The sequence below is a fragment of the Castanea sativa genome, chromosome 9, assembly GCF_040712315.1.
Source record: "Castanea sativa cultivar Marrone di Chiusa Pesio chromosome 9, ASM4071231v1".
Lineage (NCBI taxonomy): Eukaryota > Viridiplantae > Streptophyta > Magnoliopsida > Fagales > Fagaceae > Castanea > Castanea sativa.
Window position 1 is genome coordinate 13,286,325 of NC_134021.1, and position 4,039 is coordinate 13,290,363.

Consider the following 4,039-nt stretch of genomic DNA (forward strand, 5'->3'; position numbering starts at 1 on the left):
TGCTGAACCATTGTTGGAAGAAACTTTGAAGGAATCACACATGGATGAAAAATCAGTTGGCATGATTACAAACGAAAGACCTTTGACTTGGAACGTATCCGTTGATGGGGCAGCTAACTAGAGAGGGTCTGGCATCGGACTCGTCTTGGTATCCCCCGAGGGGATTGTCTTCGAAAAATCCCTAAGGTTGGCGTTCTCGGCTACTAATAATGAGGCAGAGTACGAAGCAGTCTTGGTTGGCATGAGCATGGTACATAGGATGGGCGGAAAGGAAGTTCACATGCTCTCGAATTCTCAGTGGTCGGCCAAGTAACAGGGACTATGGAGGCTAGGGACCCAAGAATGCAAGAATACTTGACCCAGGTCAAACGTTTACAATCTAAATTTAATTCCTTTATCCTGTCTCACGTTTCTAGAAGTGGAAATACACATGCAGACTCTTTGGCTACCTTAGCGACATCCTAGGCTCAGGGTTTGCCTAGGATTATCCTTGTCGAAGATTTGCTAGAGCCAACTCTTACCACTGTTGTTGCAGCCCGGATCCATTTGATAAGGCCTGGACCTAGTTGGATCGACCTTGTGATATCTTTTCTGAAAAACGACGTTCTCCCGGAGGACAAGTCTGAAGCAGACAAGATCCGTCGAAAGGCACCGCGTTTCTGGTTGTCCGAGGATCAGAAATTGTACAAACGATCATTCTCCAGACCATATTTGTTATGCGTGCACCCCGAATCAACGGAGGCGCTTTTGGAAGAACTACATGAGGGAATTTGTGGGAGCCATACTGGGGGAAGGTCCCTAGCTCATAGGGCCCTGACTCAAGGATATTAGTGGCCCAATATGCAGAGGGAAGCTCAGGATTATGCAAGGAAGTGTGACCAATGCCAGAGGTTCGCTCCTAATATTCATCAGCCTGGAGGAGTCCTTAATCCTCTCTCCAGTCCTTGGCCTTTCGCTCAATGGGGATTGGACATAGTAGGGCCATTTTCGAGGGCTGTAGGAAACAAAAGGTAGCTGCTTATGGGGACCGACTACTTCACTAAATGGGTAGAGGCTGAGCCTTTAGCAAATATTAGAGACGTCGATTCCAAGAAGTTTATCTGAAAGAACATCATCACTAGATTTGGGGTACCACACACACTGATTTCGGACAATGGCGTCCAATTTGATAGTAGAGCTTTTAGGAAATATTGTGGTGACATGGGCATCATAAATAGACACTCCACTCCAGCTTATCCTCAGGAAAACGGGCAAGCCGAGGCCGTTAACAAGGTCATAGTTAGTGGACTCAAGAAAAGACTGGACGATGCGAAGGGCAGATGGGTAGAAGAACTACCACATATTCTATGGACGTATCGAACTACGCCGCGCAGATCCACAGGAGAAATGCCATTCTCTATGACTTATGGGGCCGAGGCAATGATACCTTTAGAATCTGGTTTCCCCATACTAAGGACGAGTTCATTTAGTCCAGGAAACAACAACGGCCTCCTGGAGAAAGGCCTGGATTTAGTTGAGGAACGACGAGAGACAACTATGGTCCTAATGGCTTATTATCAGCAGAAGCTTAAACGAGGGTATGATGCCCATGTTAAGCTAAGGCCACTTGCGCCTGGGGATCTGGTGCTGAGAAAAGTTGTGGGTACTGCTAGAAACCCAGCTTGGGTTAAACTAGGACCGAATTGGGAAGGACCATATCGGATTATTTTTGTAGCAGGCATAGGATCATATCGGCTAGTTGATCTAGATGAAAAAGTTGTACAACGCCTGTGGAATGTAAACAACCTACGAAGGTATTATTATTAATGTAAGATATTTTTGTCGTTCGTGGTCTAAATTCTGAATGTATGCGGGCTTATAAATTACAACTTTTAAAATATCAAACAGAAACTTGGTAATGTATGGTCCTCGGACCACATACCTTGTAGAAATTGATATGTTCTAAAATATCAAACAGAAACTTGGTAATGGATGGTCCTCGGACCACATACCTTGTGGAAATTGATATGTTCTAAAATATCAAACAGAAACTTGGTAATGCATGGTCCTCGGACCACATACCTTGTGGAAATTGATATGTTCTAAAATATCAAACAGAAACTTGGTAATGGATGGTCCTCGGACCACATACCTTGTAAAAATTGATATGTTCTAAAATATCAAACAGAAACTTGGTAATGCATGGTCCTCGGACCACATACCTTGTGAAAATTGATATGTTCTAAAATATCAAACAGAAACTTGGTAATGGATGGTCCTCGGACCACATACCTTATGGAAATTGATATGTTCTAAAATATCAAACAGAAACTTGGTAATGCATGGTCCTCGGACCACATACCTTGTGGAAATTGATATGTTCTAAAATATCAAACAGAAAATTGGTAATGGATGGTCCTCGGACCACATACCTTGTGGAAATTGATATGTTCTAAAATATCAAACAGAAACTTGGTAATGGATGGTCCTCGGACCACATACCTTGTGGAAATTGATATGTTCTAAAATATCAAACAGAAACTTGGTAATGCATGGTCCTCGGACCACATACCTTGTGGAAATTGATATGTTCTAAAATATCAAACAGAAACTTGGTAATGGATGGTCCTCGGACCACATACCTTGTGAAAATTGATATGTTCTAAAATATCAAACAGAAACTTGGTAATGCATGGTCCTCGGACCACATACCTTGTGAAAATTGATAAGTTCTAAAATATCAAACAGAAACTTGGTAATGGATGGTCCTCGGACCACATACCTTGTGGAAATTGATATGTTCTAAAATATCAAACAGAAACTTGGTAATGTATGGTCCTCGGACCACATACCTTGTGGAAATTGATGTCTTATCATTTGTTAAACAGAACCTTAGTTATGCCGGGTCTACAGACCTTCTACTCTGGGAAAATTAACATCTTAAGTTATTGTTACTAAACGTCAAACAGAAATTTGGTTAAGTATGGTTCTCGGACCACATACCTTGTGGAAATTGATGTCCTATCATTTGTTAAATAGAACCATTGTTAAATAGAGTTTTAAGTTATACATCTTTGAGTATCAAGCAGAAAATGGGTAAGGTAGGGTCCTCGGACCCCACACTTTACTAAAATTAGCGTTCCAGGTTACAAATTCTAAGTATCATGTGGGTTTGCAAAGTGTGGCACTACTTACCATCTAAACCAAGTTTGTTTTTGACAGGTTATTGAACACTTTACTTTTCAAGTGTTTTCAAGCGTTTAGGCGTTCGTTATTACTTCGTGCTTGATATACTCCTAAGATGTAGTTTGAGAAGAATTCTTGTGGTAAACACAAAGATAAAATAAATACAAGTCAAATGAAAATCAAACGAAACTGTCTTTCATTAATTGTTCTGACATACATTACATGCAAAATCTTAATTACAAAGAGAAAGAAGCCCTAAGCTCGGCCCTAAACTTTTGGAGAGGGGTCTTGCTGAGAAGTACTGGTAGCTTCAGTGTTTTTTAACTCCAACTCAAAGGAAGACAGAATTTGTTTTCCTCTGTCTGCTATAGTTGTTGGAGGGACGATGGGCTCCACACTTTGACTTGGGTCCTTCTCGGCACCTCCATACCCTTCCTTCTCTTTATTGGAACCTGAAGGTTCTATAGGATCCGGAATGGGCTCGGGGATCACAGGAGGGAGAGCAGAAGGAGCCGTCTCAGGGGCAGGTGTGACAACAGGAGCCTCTTCTATCTCCTGTATGTCAAGGGGAAGCCAAATGTTCTCGGGCTTCCTCAGCTCGGAAGCTGAAGGAACCCCTGCTACGTTTAAGGCTTCGCCCCAGACCTGCTGACAGTATTCTCGGTACAAGGCCGCGAACGCCTCTGTCAGCTGGTCTTCTGTCGCTGTCACCCCTTCCTTGTAGCTAGCCTTCTTCGCAGCCTCCAGTGAATCCTTAAAGGTGCAAGCTTCCTTCTTCATCTGCGCAAGCTCTCTCTCCAAGTCAGAGCGTTCCTTCTGTGCTTTGGAGAGCTCATCATCCTTTTGATGAAGAAGCTTGCGCTGCCCCTCCACT